Source organism: Pongo pygmaeus, chromosome 15 (genome assembly GCF_028885625.2).
Source record: "Pongo pygmaeus isolate AG05252 chromosome 15, NHGRI_mPonPyg2-v2.0_pri, whole genome shotgun sequence".
NCBI lineage: Eukaryota > Metazoa > Chordata > Mammalia > Primates > Hominidae > Pongo > Pongo pygmaeus.
The window spans coordinates 96,754,056-96,772,876 of NC_072388.2; the positions used below are offsets into that span (position 1 = coordinate 96,754,056).

Sequence of the window (18,821 nt, forward strand, 5' to 3'; positions counted from 1 at the left end):
ATCTACAAGGAACTTAAACAAATTGACAAGGAACTTAAACAAATTGACAAGAAAAAAAAAACCCCATCAAAAAGGGGGTGAAGGATATGAACAGACACTTCTCAAAAGAAGATATTTGTGTAGCCAACAAACATGAAAAAAAGCTCATCATCACTGGTCATTAGAGAAATGCAAATCAAAACCACAATGAGATACCAACTCATGCCAGTTATAATGTGATCATTAAAATGTCAGGAAACAACAGATGCTGGAGAGGATGTGGAGAAATAGGGACACTTTTACACTGTTTGTGAGAGTGTAAATTAGTTCAACCATTATTGAAGACAGTGTGGCAAATCCTCAAGGATCTAGAACCAGAAATACCATTTGACCCAGCAATCCCATTACTGGGTATATACCCAAAGATTTACAAATCATTCTACTATAAAGACACATGCACACATATGTCTATTGCAGCACTATTCACAATAGCAAAGACTAGGAACCAACCCAAATGCCTATCAATGATAGATGAGGTAAAGAAAATGTGGCACATATGCACTATGGAATATTATGCAGCCATAAAAAAGGATGAGCTTATGTCCTTTGCAGGGACATGGGTGAAACTGGAAACCATCATTCTCAGCAAACTAACACAGGAACAAAAGACCAAACACTACATGTTCTCACTCATAAGTGGGAGATGGAAAATGAGAACACATGGACACAGGGAGGGGAACATCACACACTGGGGCCTGTCAGGGTGTGGGGGCCTAGGGGAGGGATAGCATTAGGAGAAATACCTAATGAAGATGACCGGTTGATGGGTGCAGCAAACCACCATGGCATGTGTATACCTATGTAACAAACCTGCAAGTTCTGCACATGCATCCCAGAACTTAAAAAACATATATATATAGAAAGAAATTCAAATGAGGCCCAAGAAAATTATGAGAGGATCCAAGGAGCCCACTTTCCCAGCTAGCTTTCTGGGTGTTGACTTCTGTGCATATATAAACATTATCCATTGCTACAACATGTTAGATAATTGTCCTGCCACTCACTCATTCACTCATGCTTTCATTCCTCCATTCACTTGTTCATCCATGCTTCTATTCCTTCTTTTTAGTGCGAGAAGACCAGACTGTGGCGTGGTACGAAGCCTGGCATGGACTTCATCTCTGCTCCACCTCTTACTGTGTAATTTAGGAATTTCATGTCACTTCTCTGTACCTGCTTCTTCATCAGTAAAATAAGACACATGGTAATACCTAATTCAAATGATTTCGTGATAATTAAGAAAGGTAAAGTAGCTAACATAATCCCTCATGCAAAGTAAGCATTAGTAAATATTAACTGTCATTATCATTGTTGACCTTTCAATCAGAGATATCTCTGGGTGTCAAACACAGTGTTTTGTACTGAAATATAAAGCATAGATAAGGTGGCTTTGATCCTCAAGGAGTGCACATTCTAGTGCATTCTAGTGAGAGAAACTGATTTACAAAGAAGCAGTGACACACTGTGTAAAAGTCATTAACATGTCTCAAACATTTTCTATTGCCAGATACTTTTCTGTACATGTCATGTGAAATATATGTCATTATTTCATGTATATATGTGAAATGTAATTTTGTGTATTTCTTGTATACATATGTATGTATGTTATACATATTTCACAGGTATCAACAAATTTAATTCTCACTCCAGAGGAAAACTCCAGAGGACTAAAAAAATCTCACTTTGACAGGTAAATCAATGAAGTCAATGTATCTATAGAACTTTTTTTATTAGTTTTGGTTTGTTTGAACCCATGACTGTTGTTTGCAAAACCCTTTACAATTTTCAGTTACAATTTTCAATTTTTTCCCATCTTTAGTCATCTATTCCTCACAAGAACCCTGCAGCATGGAGGTGGTTGTTATTTTTATTTGCACTTTGCAGGCAAAGACACTGAGGCATGAGGAGTGCAGGTAGCAAGTTCAAGGTTACTGGAGCTAACACAGGTCCCATGTGTTAGGACCTCTTCATATCCACAACCATCACCTCCATCTTTCTCTGAGATGCAACCAGCTAGAAAGGCAGAGCCACACCTTCCTGAGTTCATAACAGTTATACTTGGCAGCAGAGTACTCATTACCTTAACCTTTTCCAGCTCATGCAGCCCATTCTGTTCTTCCTATATTTAATCTGTTACTGTCTTTCCATTTCCATTGCTTTTCTTGTTGGAGCCCCCTACTGCATTCTCTGGTTGTTTCTGATCATTTTTCTCCAGATACTTTTGTTCGCATTATTTCCAAGATGCATCTCATTTTTAACTCATAATTCTAGTTTTGATGAGTTCCTTGTATTATGCTTTTCACTTTGATCATGCTCCCAGGCCATTATGATTTAGGATATTCTTGGCAAACCTCATTAACCTGCTCTCAATTAATTAATGGTGCTGCAGAATCAGACCACACCCTTTCCACTTTGTACCCTGTGGACTAAACCCCTGGACAATTAGGCATCATCAATTTTATTACATTTAGGCTGTTTCTCAATCTACATTATAGTTGGGTAACTGTGCTCATCTGCATTCCTTTGGTGAGTGCCAATTTCAAGAGATGGAAGTTCACGTGTTCCTCTGCTTCCTTCATCTGGTTTTACAAACCTATCAAAAGGGAACCATTTCTCCCCCATAGCACAAGTTATTATTTATAGGTCCAGACACACTGTTATTTTATGTTATGGTTCTGGATCTTTCAGATGTTTCCTGTATTCTTTGTTCTGTTGTTTCTCTTATTAGAAACTATCCTTTGATTTACTGCCTGGGATTGTTTTTCTTTTCTTGAACATTTACTAGCTGTCAGGCATCTGGTGCAAAGCCCTGTGTCTTCAAGGGCACAGAAAAGGGCAAGACCCATGAGAAAGCAATTCTATGACAAAGAACATGAACAAACTGGCTTTCCCCATCTGACCACATGAATTTACTAAACACTTACCAATATCAGTCAGTATGGTGCAGTCTCCATGTGCAGAATTACACTTTGTTTGTGTAACAGCCCAGCAGTCAAGATCCACCAATCCTTCCATTTAACCAAGACTGAGGTGGGTGGATCACCTGAGGTCAGGAGTTTGAGACCAGCCTGGCCAACAATACAAAAATTAGCCGGGCGTGGTGGCAGGTGCCTGTAACCCCAGCTACTCAGGAGGCTGAGGCAGGAGAATTGCTTGAACCTGGAAGGCAGAGGTGCAGTGAGCAGAGATGGCGCCATTGCCCTCCAGCCTGGCAACAAGAGCAAAACTCCATCTCAAAAAAAAAAATAAATAAATAAATAAACAAATAAATAAATAAGTGCTGAAGCCAGGACTTGAACTCAAGTCTAGTTCTAATGCACATGCATTCAGCTTTCAGATGCCTCCAGTCCCTGCTTCACCCTATTCAGATGCACAGAAATCTTGTGTTGCCCCTGAAGATACTCTCGCTCAGCCTTCCCTCTGCGGAGATGGCTTTGAAAGCCCCACAGCTATAATCTCCAGCTTCTCTTCTGAGCTGTGCTCAGGCAAAGTATCCAATGCCCTTTGCATTAGGGACTCCACCAACACATCTCATGGGAGTTTTAAAGCTTAGCATATAGTAGGTTCAATGGTCAAAACACTAGGATGGGAGGAGATTGAAACTGGACTTGAGACCATCAGTCCAAGAGGCACCGCTTTTAGTTACATGATCCTAGAACAACCTGCCTACTTTGGTCATTCTCAGATTGGCTAAATCATATTTCTAATCTTGGTCGTCTATGCCATAAGCAGGGATGGTGGTGGTGGTGGTAGGGATGTTAATGAGTGGAAGGTTGTGAATGTGTGTTGTGAACTCCAAAGTGTGGAAAATTGATTTTCACATGGTAAGCTCCAGTGCACAACATCAGCATCCCTTTATTCAAAGCAATATTGAAATATAGTCATGGTTCCATGATGACCTGCAGATCTTCTTTACAGGTATTGTTGAATCCCAAAGTTCTGACTTTATAATTTAAAGCCCTTGAGTAGGATATTCTCACTGGGATGTCCCTCAGGTGACGTGAACTTGACAAATCCAGAATGAACCCTCAGCTCCCCTCTCTGCTCTGTCGTCTTTAGTACCACCTGTCCCAAAAATGAGCATCATTATCTGCCCAGACTCTGAGGTTAAAACCTTTTCCTCACTTCCCATGTGAGTCAAAAATTGTGTCTGGAAAATGCCTTTTAGACCCCTTCCCCTTTCTGTCCAAAGTTCACCCTCTTGGGTCAAGACTCGCGTTTTTCACCTGGTCTCTTGATTTCCTGGCCTGCTGTCCTCCATCTATTGGTAACCCACTCGTGGTTTTTCTAGACCTCAAATCAGTTACTGTCATCCTGTTCCCCAGATCCATCCTTCATGCTCAGCCTCCCTCCAGAGAGATGCCAAGTTCTCCAACAGGGAGGCCCTCTCATTCCTGGTCTAGGCAGATCTAACATCCAGACTTGTCTCAGGCAAATCCATGCCTGCCCCTTACTCCTCAGGAGCCTGAACTTCTCACCCTTCCTCAGCAGAGCGAGGAGCAGCCCTGCATACAATGCTTTTCCGTCTCCAAGGCTGCCCCACTTCCCTTGCTTAGGGAACTCTTCAGCATCCTCAGGATCCACTCATGTGTCACCCTATGAATGACATCTTCTATGTCCCAAACTAGTCTTTCCTCTCTAGGTATTTTTTACCCCCACCACTTACATATTCATTCAAATTCCGTGCATTCATTTATGAATATTCATTGAGCCAGACCTGCAGAAAGTGCTGGATATAGAGGTGAGAGGCTATCCTTTAAAGGGCTCAGAGTATCAGTGGGGAGATGGGTGAGGTCACAAAGCCTGAGAGCACAAAGTGAGAGGGGCATGTCCTACCTCCCCAGATTCTAGGTCTCTTCAGGTACAGCTCAGTCACCAGCCAAACCCTCTGAATTGTGTGCTATGTGATATTTATATACTCTTTGCAAGCAACTCTGAAAAATCATGATGTAGTATATAGACAAGAAAGATGGCAGATTCTAGGGCCAGCTGGAAGGTGGGAGAGTTGGATGCCATGGGGAAAGTGGAATCCCTGAACCTCTACCTTTCTTGAGGAATTTGGTGAGCCCTGGACCTAGGGGCAATAGGACACAATGGGCACACACTAACGTGGGCATCGGAGCCCTGGTTCTGGGCCCTGCGGGGTCCCATCATCAGGTGGTGACCCTTTGGCTTGAGGATATAATTAGATTTTGTCTTAGGCATTGTCCAGTGGCTGCTGCACTGTAAATATTTTATGACTCACTCAAAACCTCTGTGATCAAAGAGTCATGTATGCAAACCCTTGATCTTGGCTGAACAGCTTCTCCACTCCCTAATTATTTCTGACAATGCTTTTAAATAATAATGCTTTCCAATTAAAAAATACTTTCCTTATCTCTTTTTTCACTTTTGAATTGAAAAATATCTTAATTTTAGGTTCTTATTGTCTATTTCTATTCTGTTTTCATCACAGAATAGTCAGATTCACAGCTGAGGAGTTGGGCCATCCCCCTTCTTGATAGGTGGCCAATTGATGTTCTCATCCTAAGTCAGCTCTCTGGGTTGCCTTTTCCGTACTTAGGGAGGTAGGATTGTTATTAGTTGCAGAAGCAGTGACTGCATTCATCTATTAATTTCTGAATAGCAGGAATGGTGTCCTTTTCTTCCAGAACACAACCCTGGTACTAAGGACTAAGAAAGGGTGAATTACTGAACATATTAATAGAAGCCATTTAAATCTACAATGTATATTAAGCATTTATATCTTTAAAATATTATTTCCATTTATTTAATGTGAGACTGCTTATTTGTTTTCCTGCCTGGTGCTTAGCACTTAACAGGCAATCACTCATTTATTTTGCTTAACCACAAACCTATGTGCTGTTGTTATCTCCATGCTAGGGATGAGAAAACTGAGACTTAGAGAAATTAAACATCTTTCCTAAGGACCTTAAAACAAGAGTCTACTCTGTAGCCACTTCCTCCTCAGCTACTCCTTTGTTACCTTCCAGTTTGGATCCTGCCCTTATTGTTCTTATAAAACTGCTAGATGCAGGCTTCCCAGTGGCCTTTTGTTAGGAATTTGGTTTACCTGCTAGTCAAAGGAGACAGAAGTTTGAGAATGCATTAGCTTCCTAGGGCAGCCATAACAAAGTAGGTCATAAACTGGGTAGCTCAAAACAACAGCAATTTCTTCTCCCATAGTTCTAGAGGGTGGAAGTCAGAAGGCAAGGTCTTGGCAGGGCCATGCTTTCTCTCTTTACTTCCAGTTGTTACCAGATATCTTAGTCGTTTTTCTGTTGTTTGCAACAGGATACTTGAAACTGGGTAATTTAAAAAGAAAAGGCATCTATTTCTTACAGTCACGGAGGCTGAGAAGTCCAAGGTCAGAGGGCCATATCTGCTCAGGGCCTTCTTGCTGCTGGGAACTCTGTAGAGTCTCATGGTAGCACAGGACATCACATGATGAGGAAGTGGAGCATGTTAGCCCAGGTATCTCTTCCTCCTAATATAAAGCCACCCGTTCCCCTCCTATGATACTCCATTAACCCATTAATCCATCAATGGATTAATCCATTCATGAGGGCAGACCAATCACTTCTTCAAGGCTCTACCTCTCCATACTGCTACCTTGGGGATTAAATTTCAACATGAGTTTTGGAGGAGACAAATCTTCACACCATAGCGTCATCAACTGTTGGTATTTCCTGGCTTGCCATTGCACAAATCTAATCTCTACCTCTATCTTCTAAATGTGTTCCCCTTCCTGTGTGTGTCTGCCTTCAAATTCCCTTCTTTCTATAAGAATACAGTCATACTGAATTAGGGACCACTCTCACAACCCCATCTCAATGAGATTGTATTGGTCAATGCCCTAATTTCAAATAAAGTCATATTCATGGAGACCAGACTTTAGGACTTGAACATCTGTTTTTTTTCTGTGGGGACATACATTGAAGCCTCTCATGAACATTAACACACATAGAGATTGCTTCACATACATAAATAAGTCAGAAGGTGGCCATCTGGGGCCCAATGATATCAGAAGGAGCCTGGGCTTCTTCCCCTTCCTGCTCCACTGTTGCCTTCATGTGCCTTTCATCTTGGAGGCCCCCTCAGGGGACAGGATGGCTGCTGCACACCAGCCTTTGTGCTTGCTTATTAGACCACAGGAAAGAAAAAGAAAGAAAGGACAGAAGGGAGAGAGGGAAGGAGGAAGAGTAAAGGAACAAAGAAAAGGTGGTTTCATGATTTGAATGTCCCCTCCCAAAACTCATGTTGAAACTTGGTCCCCAACGTGGTATTATTGAGCAGTGGGTCTTTTAAGAGGTGATGGATCATGAGGGCTCTGTCCTCATGAATGGATGAATTGGTTTATGGATTAATGAATTGATGGATTAATGAATGGGTTATCATGGGAGGGGACCTGGAGGATTTATAAGAAATAGAAGAGAGACCTGAGCTGGCACACCCAGCCCCCAGGCCATGTGATGCCCTGCATCACCTCAGGACTTTGCAGAGTCCCCACCAGCAAGAATGCCCTCACCAGATGCAGCCTCTTGACCTGGGACTTCTCAGCCTCGAGCACTATAAAAAAAAAAAAAGCATTTTCTTTATAAATTACCCAGATTCTGGTATTATGTTACATGCAACAGAAAACAGGCTCACACATGTGGAAAGAAGGAAGGGAGGACAGGTCATGAGTAACCTCTTGGCTGGGCCAGTCCCCTTCAAGCATTTGGATTCTCTCCTAAGGGCTGCTGTAACATAGCATGGCAAATCCCAGTGGCTTAAAAAACAGAAATTCATTGCTCCACAGTCCTGGAGGCTAGAGATCCAAGATCAAGGTGTAGGTAGGGTTGGTTTCTTCTGAGGTGTCTCTCCCAGGCTTGTAATGGCTACATTTTTTGCTGTGTTTTCCTCTATGTATGTCTGTGATCAAATCTTCCTATTATAAGGTTGCCAGTCATATTGAATTAGAACCCACTGTAACGCCTTCTTACTTTAACTTAATTACCTTTTTAAAGACTCTTATCTTTAAAAAGCCACATTCTGGCTGAGCGTGGTGTCTCATACCTGCAATCCCAGCACTTTGGGAGGCTGAGGCAGGTGGATCACCGAGGTCAGGAGTTCAAGACCAGCCTGACCAACATGGTGAAACCCTGTCTCTACTAAAAATAGAAAAATTAGCTATTAGCTAGGCATGGTGGTGGGTGTCTGTAATCCCAGCTACTTGGGAGGCTGAGGCATGAGAATTGCTTGAACCCAGGAGGCAGAGGTCGCAGTAAGCCAAGATTTTGCCACTGCACTGTAGCCTAGGTCACAGTGCAAGACTCCATCTCAAAAAAAAGAAGAAAAAAAGGTAAATAAATAAAAAGCCACATTCTGAGGTATTGGGTGTTAGGACTTCAATATATGAATTTGGTGGGGAGTGAGAATATGCACAGTTCAGCCCATAGCAACATACATCTAAGGAGTCCCACATAACACTCTCTCTTACATCTCTTTGGTCAGAACTTAAATGACCACACCTATGTGCTGAAAAGGCTAGAGAATAGGCTTTTTTTGCTGGGCTATGGAATCTTTCTTCTCACCAGGAAAAAGAGGAGAATAGATATAGTCACCAAACTTTCACACGAGAAATCACGTGGTTCCCCCTCATGTGTTCATCCTCTTAACTTCTCTGCAACATTGGGCTGTTGGTCATTACCTCCTAAAACTCCCACAGTCCCTTCGCTTGGCCCTCCAAGGTCTGTCCACCCCCATGAACCTATGCAGGGAGGCATTGAATTCTGGCATTAGCCCAACCTGCCTATGAGGCCTAGGGAACCATTAGGCACAGTGAGTGGGCAAAGTACCCCTTGGCTTTAGCTCTGACCCATGCCAGGTGGGAGCAGAGGCCCTATGGTGTGGGTGAGCCTTGGAGCTAGAGCCTTCCTGTCACACTCAATCCCCAAAGCCAAACAGCATATCTGGCCTCCTGCTATGTTCTGTGTGGCTCAGGAATCTTCAATGTGGTGATTTTGTAAATCAAAATTGGCAGCTTGACTCCAGGCATCCATGTCAACACAAACCTTTCCTACATAAACATGTAGTATCATCTCAGCATCCCTAGTGCCAGGAATGACACCTGTGAACATGTGCAATACTCCTGGGAGATGGAGTGAGCAGTGGTGACCCCTAGAGCTCTCCTCTCCTCCACCAAGTGACCATGCAGTGTGTCTGGTACATTCTCCAAAGCCCTCCCCATCCCTCCCTAGTCACAGAAAAATGCTTTGTAGGCCTGGGTCCTACCTTCTGAGGCCTCATGCTCCTACTCGGTGAGATGGATTCCCCCAGGGCTCTCTCCTCACATCTCTTCTGTCTCTCAAGGATCTCATCCATCAACAAATCTTTAATGTTCAAGACCATGGAGAGGGTGCATATATGGACCACCCTCTGCCCTGGGTTCTCTCCCAAGTTCCCACTTGCCTTTCCAGGCTCCTCATGGGCACCTGCCTTGGAAGCACTGTCTGCCCTGAGGCCAGCGAGCCCATCCTGACTCTTTATCTTCCCTGCAGCAGCTTCTCCAGAATCCTGGGAGCTCCTTCGGTAACAGAACATGGTGCCCGGCAGTGTGGATCTGAGAGCAAGGCTGTCTGGGTGAGCTTGAGCAAGATGCTTGACCATTCTGTGAACATTATTTTCATCTGTAATTGCTTATTGAGAGTCTCTGCTGAAAGCACCACCATCTCCTAAGAGTATTGTGCTTCTTCTTTGGAAAGCTAATAATTTAATTTCAAATGCCTCATCTGGACATTCACAGCCCTCTATATTGTCCTAGCTGAATCCATCTTGGTCTGCCATGAATACTCTATACACTAAGCAGCTCTTCTACCAGGCATACCCTCTTCTTTTCTTACCGTAGTCACACATTTAAATCCCATGAGCTCTTCAATATTTCAAATGACCTGTTTCCAGAAGTGTCAGTGTTCCTCCCATGCAGTCATTGTCTCTCCGTCTTCTGAACCATCTCCAACCCTTCTCCCCACCATACCTGCAACACCTGTTACCTCTACTATACCTTGGCCCAGACACATTTGTGTAGCTGCCTGATCCTCTTGCCCTGACCAGCAGGCTTCCACCTCAGTGTGGTGATAGATATGTGTTTAGTCACTAATAGCAAAGAATTGAGGTTTATGATCAATTTTTTTTTTAGAAATCCAAGCCATCTCATGTCAGGATGCAATGTCTTCACTCTCATCACTCAACTGCATGCCACTTGCCTTGCTTGGAAGGATGGAGTTCCAGAAGCCCAGTGGGAAGGGAACTGTGCAGAGCCCGGCCACAGGAGTGAGTCCTGTGTGAAAGCCATCCAGCTTCAGTCTCAGCAGAAAGCAATTAGCAGGTACAAGGAGCCCCTGCAGGACCAGTGTGCATGGTGGGTGGCACGGGTGAAGTCCTCTGGGCCTCAATTCCTCTGCTCCCTGCCACCTGCCACTCACAGCCACTTGTACCACAAGGCCTGTCCCAGAAGTCATCACTCACCACCACCTTCTGCACGTCTTATGCCCCAGAAAAAACTAAACCACTTGTACTTATCTCCCCTGAAAAATTTTAATGAAGCAGTTGCTTTATTAAAAAACTTCATAAAATAGCTCTGGAATATCTTTCATCTACCGACCTAATAATTAAAAGAACAGTATCAAAAGAAGTTACCATTGACTGATTAGCACCTGAATGTCAGGCAGCCCACTAAGTTTATGTCTACTTCCCTTTATTTTCACAACAGCACAACAATTTAGGGGGTCAGAGTACTAATATATGCATTTTTTGGGGTAAGGACATTGTTAGTGTAAAGGTCACCTGTGTAGAAAGAGTTAGCAGCGCCCACACTACTCACATGTTTTGTTTGGTTTTTGTTTTTGAGAGACGGAATCTCATTCTGTGGCTCAGACTGGAGTGCAGTGGCATGATCATAGCTCAACGCAGCCTCAAACTTCTGGGCTTAAGTAGTCCTCCCACCTAGATCTCCTGAGTAGCTGGGACACAGGCATGCACCACCATGACCAGCTAATTATTGTTGTATAATTTTTGTAGAGACAGAGGTCTGCTTTGTTGCCTAGGTTGCCTAGGTTGGTCTTGAACTCCTGGCTTCAAGCAATTCTCCCACCTCAGGCTCCCCACATGCTAGGATTACAGACATGAGCCACCATGCCCAAGATTGAGTCACTGCCGCAAGACTGTCACTCCTCAAGCTGATCAGCACACCACACTCCCTTATGTACACACGAGCCTGTGTCATAACGTCCCATGTGGTCCAAAGGATTCTGCAATGAGGCTACGTGTCCCAAACTGAATCACTGTGAGATTAAAACGTCTGAGTTTCAAAAAGTTGTTTTGGATTCGTGTAAAATACTTGAATTATGTCTCTTAACTACAGTAATGCTGAGATTGGCCCTTTGTGTTTCCTCGGTGCTGGGGTTCTGCTGCTCTTGGGACCCAGCCTGGTAGCATGACCCCCACTTCCCCAGCTCCTACAGTCCTGCCAGCCTGTGAGTCACCCTCAATTCTTCCAGAGAGGAGTCGCTCTCATCAAATTCGAAAACTCGTGACACTCTATACCCAGCATCTGGCTCACCAATCATTTCCGGCTAGTGGGAAGGGTCCTGATGGCTCAAGTCTGAAATGTGATTTTAATAAAAATAATGCTAAAATGAGATTCGTGAGGAGTGCATTCTTTAGCTTACGGGAGTTGAGCAAATATTTGTGGCATCTAAATATTTGCAGCCTGACATCTGGAGACATGAGCGCTTCCAAATCTCATGGAGCAACTGATCCTGTTTTATTGCGCTGGCTCCCCTCATTGCCATAGCTTTGACCTTGCCAGGTGGGGCAAGGGTGCAGAGAACCGTCCGCACCAAGGCTTGGCATGCGTCAGCAACGTGCTAGGTATACCACGGGCTTTGCCTCATTAAATTTCCAGGCATTTTTTCCCAAGAAAGCAGTAGTTCCTTTTTGCATGTGAGGAAATTGAGACTCAAAGACCTGGGTCACAGGTCAAAGTTCACACTGTTATTTGGTAGCCAAGAGGGAATTCAAATCCCCGTCCCAGCCTAAACTCTTTAATTTTTCCTATGAAACCGCATGTCTCTCTTTACATGCTTGCCTGTGCTTTTGATTACTTTGGGATATATTCTAGAAATGCTGAGCAGAACCACGAGGGAGGGGTTTAGGGTCAAGAAGCAGCTCACCAGCCACAAGCATCACTTTTCTCTGGGCTAGGACTAGATTCTGTAAGTAAATACCCAAGTGAAAGAGAACGCTTTTCTTGGAAAACGTTGGTAACTTGATGCGTGTAAACAAACTCTTTTGTAAGAGCCCCTGTCACATGGGGGCCTGCGGGCAAATTCTACCAAGTAGAGAACAGTTTTCACTGCAAAAACTCAAGGGAAGACAAGCTTGGTAATGAGAGCTAGCATTTATTGACCGCTTACTAGTGCCAGGCATTATGCGGGTACTTGTGAGACATAATTTACTCTTCCCTGCAACACTTTAGATATTAGCATGTCCCCCATTGAATAGATCAGGAAACTGAGGCACCAGACATATAGAAAGAAAGAGGCAGAGAAGGAAGACAAAGCAGGCAGTCTGGTTTCAAAAGCTCAGCTCCTGAGCAATAAGCTCTACTCTCCCCTGGTCCTTTTAAAGAGGGAGCTTTTACTACCTGTCATGTTCATGTTGGGGATTCCCAACCCAATGAAGGCCTTCCCTGTTAGCATTTGATCGTTCAGTATATGCCTATATCCCTTTGCTAGGGATGTCATACAGAGTTTCACAAACTGGGTGGCTTAAAAAAAACAGAAATGGCTGGGAGTGGTGGCTCACGCCTGCAATCCCAGCACTTTGGGAGGCCAAGGTGGGCGAATCACGAGGTCAGAAGATTGAGGCCATCCTGGCCAACCCCATCTCCACTAAAAATACAAAAATTAGCTGGGTGTGGTGTTGCAGGCCTGTAATCCCAGCTACTCAGGAGGCTGAGACAGGAGAATCGCTTGAACCTGGGAGGCGGAGATTGCAGTGAGCCGAGATTGCGCCATTGCACTCCAGCCTGACGACGGAGTGAGACTCCATCTCAAAACAAAACAAAACAAAACAAAAACCCCCAGAAATTCGTTGTCTTACAGTTGTGGAGGCCAGAGTCCAAGATCAAGGTGTTGTCATCAGGGTGTTGCTTCCTTTGACGGTTTTAGAAAAGGACCTGTTGCAGGCCTTTCTCCTAGCTTCTGGTAGCCTCAGACATGTCTTTGCTTGTCATTGTGTCACTCCAATCCCATGCCTTTTCATTGTGCTCTCTCTGTGTGTGTCTGTTCCTGTGTCCGCATTCTCCCTTTTTATAAGACACCCAACATACTGGATTAGGGTCCATCCTAATAACCTCATTTTAACTTGATTACCTCTTTTAGGACCCTGTTTACAAGTAAGGTCACATTTTGAGGCACTAGGGGTTCTCATTTGTGGATATCTTTCTTGGGAGGACACGCTTCAACCCATAGCAATATCTAATAAATTGGAAGCTTATAAAGACCATTGCAATAGGCCAAAGTGAATTTTCCAGCTCCATTTCCTATCACTCGCCTCCCACCCTCAACCATGAACCTGGCACCAGCTGCACAGCCTTGCTCCATTTTGAACACATTGTCACCCTCTTTGCCCCTTTGCTCTGCTTCCCCTGTCCGGAGTATCCTTAATCACTCTATCTATCTACCTCGCAAGTCTCTGCTCATTCTTCAAGGATAAGGGCTCAGACCATATCCTCCTAGAAGTCACTCCAGATCCCAGAACCCCACAACTTTAGTATGTTAACCATGGTTACATAAAGCATGCGTACATTCCAGCATGATAGAAAAATCTGTGTACCTCTGCTTAAATTTAAATTTAAAAATTGGCCAGTCATGGTGGCTCAGGTCTGTAATCCCAGCACTTTGGGAGGCCAAGACAAGTGGATCATTTGAGGCCAAGAGTTCAAGACCAGCCTGGCCAACATGGTGAAACCCTGTCTTTACTAGAAATACAAAAATTAGCCAGATGTGGTGATGCACACTTGTAATCTCAGCTACTTAGGAGACTGAGACATGAGAATCACTTGAACCTGGGAGGCGGAGGTTGCAGTGAGTCAAGATTGTGCCACTGCACTCCAGCCTGGGTGACAGAGCGAGACACTGTCTCAAAATGAAAACAAAAATAAATAAATTGAAAAAGTATCAGAAAGAGATGATTGCTTTGATTAGGGTTAGATAACAAAAACAAGAGCAGTTGGTCAGTTAGAGGCACAGTGGAGGAGAATGTCCTGGGACCATCTCAGAGACGGATTCAGGAGCCACACACAGATGATGTGCCTCTGCCTGGGACCATTTGTGGCACCTTCCTGTACCCTGGGATAAACTGTTAGTAAAATCCTTAAAGTGAGAAAGTCTTTAGGTTTATCTGTGGGGAGTCCAAAACAGGAGTAAGAAAGGAATTCTACATCCTGTTTTTCACATACCACAGGGGATGAAAGGAAGCCCAGGGAACCTCAGGTGGCTTACTGGGGAGAGGAGAAGCAAGTGGGCTGGATCCTTAGGCTGATGGGGATAAAGGAAAGACCATGGGGAAGGGATTGTGTGGACCAAGCAAGGAAAACAATCATGATAACTGCAACTGCTTCTAACACCAGAGATCACACACGTATCCTAGATCATGCGCCGGGCTAGTTGTTTGATTGATACATTTATCTCAGCTATTTATGATATCCAGAACACAGATAAGAAAGTGAGGGTACAAGATTGGTAACTAACTTTCCCAGGGTAACACAGTCAACATTATAAGTGGTAGTCAGACTTGGAGTTCTGAAGAACAATATTGAATATTATTGTGTGTTTTAGGCACCCAGCACATTTCCTAGCACATAGCAGCACAAATACTTGTTGAATTTTGCCAGAGAAAAGAGAATAACCAACTATTCAAAAACATCTACAGGGCTTCTGAGACCCTGAACAAAGTCTCTATTGAATGGGGATCCTTCAGTCTTTATGACTCAAAACTCACTGTTGTTGCTTTCTGTGTTCTTCAAATGACCATATCTAATTGGATGTCAGCCTGGCTGAATGGCCAGGTCCCAGGCTCCCAAGTCAGACACACCTGGCTAGAATCCCAGCGCTGCCACCTAGTAGCTGTGGAGGATGCAGGCAAGTTCCTTCACCCTGCTGACCCTCACTCCTTCATCTGTAACACACAGCCTGTAAGGCTTCCCTCAGGGTTTGCTGTGAAGACTAATGATACGGTGCATGTGAAATGCCTGGTGACCAGCAGGCATCCTGTGACAGATGGCAGTTATTCCTATTAGTGGTGTGGCTTCCTTGCTTGCTGGTGTCACTTCCTGGTGCCTGGAAGCCGACGGGAGTGCATGCCTTCCCACGTAGATCAAATGACCACTTTGGTTGATTATAGGGTTTGGTGTGTGTGAGAGGTTGTTTTAAACAACCTCTCCACACTTGCCCTCTTGGCTACAACAGAAGTGAGTCAGAAGGGAGCATATGGAAGGTGGAAAGGAATCAGGGAGGGTCAGATACCCCCAGGGACAAAGAACCACCTGGACAGGCCTCTTCACCCAGGTTCCCAGGTACAGGTGATAGATCTTGAGCCTGAGTAAGGGAATGGGGAGCTCGCTAGAAGAGTGTTCTCTAACCAGTAATTCATGGAACTTGGGGAGACACACTTTGAAACACTTTGTTAACACTTCAAAATCTAGGCTTTGACATTCTTTAAGGACAAATAAGAAAATTTAAATGACAGTGGAGGTCAACACTGAGTTCCTGAAGACATAACCTGCTGGCTCCCAAGTGCCGTCTCTCTTCTCCACTTTCCACTGGAACATTGTTCTATCCCTCTCTACTCTTCTACAATGAAAGAAAGCTGATAATCAATCATGGAGCACCCACATTACGTGAGGAGCTGGACTGGGAACTTACATAATACTGGCGTCACTTCAGCCACTGCTAAATAATATCTCACACTTATTGAGCTCTTACCATGCACCTATGACCTGTGTATATCTACATAATTTTTTTTTAATACTCACAATAAGCTTTTCAGTTAGAGACCTTCATTGTAGTCTTCATTTCAAAGGTGAGGAAACTGAGGCTTAGTGATTTCTTAAGGTCAAAAGGTTAGAACTTAAAGAAGCCGGGATTTAAACCCAGATCTGACCTGAGATGGTGAACCACTGTGACCATTACAAGAAACCAATGGGGAAGAGCAGGGTTATTCTCACTTGGGTGAGGCAGAGCAAGGCAACCAAGAGCAAGTGCTTTTGGGTTGGAGACACCTGAATCCTCATCCAGGTGCAAGCAACTCCTTCCCAACTCTATCATGGTAGCCAAGTACCTTCATTGCTCTGCAAGATGAGGGGAGAAGAGGGTTGGTGATGCTGGAGTGTCAGTACGTGCACCAACATCCTGCAGGTCTGGCACATAGTGGACTCTGGCACATAGCTGTGACAGAGGACAGCAGTCATTCTGATGTCTGACTTCCATTGGCTAGGAGGTGGGGTCCTGGGAGTGAAGCTGGAGCTCATGGATCCTGAAGCCTGTGCTCTTTCTACAGAGCAGCTTTGCCCCAACAGGCACGTAAATGCACATCATGGGGATAAATTCAGTTTAACCCTGGCGAGGGGTGGGGAGGTGCTCCTGCTTTTGTGTTTCTCTCTCTCTCTCCCAGGATTGTGCACACTGGAGATATCAAAAGGTGTTGGGAGGAAATGTGGAGATGCTTTTGCCTGTCGAGGGAACCCAGTAGCACATATAGAGCTTTTGAGTAATTACAGAAAGACTGCTCCTTCCTCTGGGCAGGCTCGTTTCCACGTGAGAATACCCAGCATTGCAAGCGGAAAGTGGGCTAGATTCTATGCACCACTTTCCCTTTGGCCAGGGGTTCATGTGTACAACTGAACACAGCAGCCATTGGTCTCCCCAAGCCCAATTTAAAGAGCAGGAAACTGAGGCTGAGCTAGGAACTGCCTTAGCCACCAAGTGGGTAGCATCGAGTAGACTGCACGATGAACCTTGGCTCTCAGCCTCTGCACTACCATCCCTGCTCTGCTCACAGGGTGATGAGGGGCTTTGGCCCAAGCATGTGTGAGTAGCTGCTGCTGCTTGGTGCTCTGCCCAGGACTCATGGGGTATCAAGGAAAGAGCACTCAATGGGAAGCCAAAGACCTACTCTACTGCCAACTAGCATGGTCCTTGTTCAAGCTACTCCACAGCTTTGATTAGTGGGCTTAATTAAATTGAATTAATAATACTTCCCTTGAAGACTTGTCCTGAAATATACATGAGAAAACAGGGTGAAGCCCCCTAGCCCTAGACTGGCACAATATGTGTGAGTTGCACCAAGCCTCTGGAGAAAAGTCCAAGCCTCTTGGGCAGGAGATCGAATAGGAAAGGGTCTGTGACTTGAGTGAGACCTTAGGACACACACTGACTTCATGAGCCCAGGACAGCTGTATCTCCAGTGCTGGCATCAAAACTGGCTCATTGAAAGGAATCAAATAATGTGATGAAGGCTGGCTGGGCCAGGTGGCTCACCCCTGTAATCCTAGCACTTTGAGAGGCCAAGGCGGGCAGATCACATGTGGTAAGGAGTTCGAGACCAGCCTGGCCAACATGGTGAAACCCCATCTCTACTAAAATTACAAAAACTAGCCAGGCATGGTGGCAGGTGCCTGTAATCCTGGGTACTTGGGAGGCTGAGGCAGGAGAATTGCTTGAACCCGGGAGGCAGAGTTTGCTGTGAGCAGAGATCGCGCCATTGCATTTCAGCCTCGGCAACAAGAGGGAAACTCCATCTCAAAAAACAACAACAACAACAAGCTACATCACATGCTCATGGTCACAGAGCATATGAGTAGCAGAAACAGAAGTCAAGTCCAGTTTTCTGTGGACTGCAAAACTTGAAGTCTTTCTTCTGCTTCCCTTGCCTCCTCTGGGAAGAGTAGCAGACAGCTACACTTGGGGCAGTCTCCATAGCCTGTACTCAGGGTGTGTGGGGTCCATTTCTGGGTTTTCACTTACATGTTGTTGTTTTTTTAGGGGATTTCCCTTTTCCTCATAATACCGAGTCTTACAACTTTTCACCTCTTCCTGAAATTATTCTGCTACTGGTTTTGACAGGACCAGTTGCTGCCTTCTGAGCAAGGGGAATGGGCTGTTGAATCATCACGTTCGCTGCTGATTTTCCCAGAAGCACAGAATGGTCTTGTAGCCCTGAGTCCCACATCAGAAGGACCACCCATCTCTCCTTGAAGAAAGCAAATCGTATTTTCTTAACAAACCCAAATGACAGCCTCTTTGGTCCCACAACTAGCATTTCCTGAGAGTTCATGAATTCCAAAGTTATTTGAGCAATTTAGCCTTTGAAGCTCAGCTTCCACCTTGGACTCTCAGAATTATTTCTTGGAAAAACGATTAGCACTGAAAAGCTCTATGAAAATTGGCATCCATGGATGGTCGTCTCATTATGCGAAGTGCCCATAGATTCACCTCCAAACACCTTGTGATTTCACAAGGGCTATTATCTTTGAGCTACATCTCTTCTTTGGAGCTTATTACTTAAATAAAAAATGTTAATTGTTTCTGAGAAGTGTGCAGTGAGGAATGGGGGCTGCCATCTCTGAGGAGCCAGGTCTTCAAATTCCCAGGCTGCTACTCACTTTCTTGCCAAATGCTGGAAGCTCTCCACCAGCCAACTATCAATTTATGTGGACTGAGTCACAATTTACATCA

General features: G+C 44.6%; 2 long non-coding RNA genes across 2 annotated transcripts in view; one reads left to right on the top strand and one right to left on the bottom strand.

Moving 5' to 3' along the window:
• LOC129013021 (uncharacterized) overlaps positions 1-6,681 on the bottom strand; it is a 54,996-nt gene extending 48,315 nt beyond the window's left edge. The window contains exon 1 of the long non-coding RNA XR_008493749.2: positions 6,382-6,681. This is a non-coding gene — a long non-coding RNA (uncharacterized LOC129013021). The remainder of the gene's footprint in view (positions 1-6,381) is intronic.
• LOC134738110 (uncharacterized) lies at positions 1,636-10,651 on the top strand. The gene is made up of 3 exons (XR_010123657.1): positions 1,636-1,729; positions 9,582-9,663; positions 10,220-10,651. It is a non-coding gene; the product is annotated as an uncharacterized LOC134738110 (long non-coding RNA).
• Positions 10,652-18,821: the final 8,170 nt, after the last annotated feature.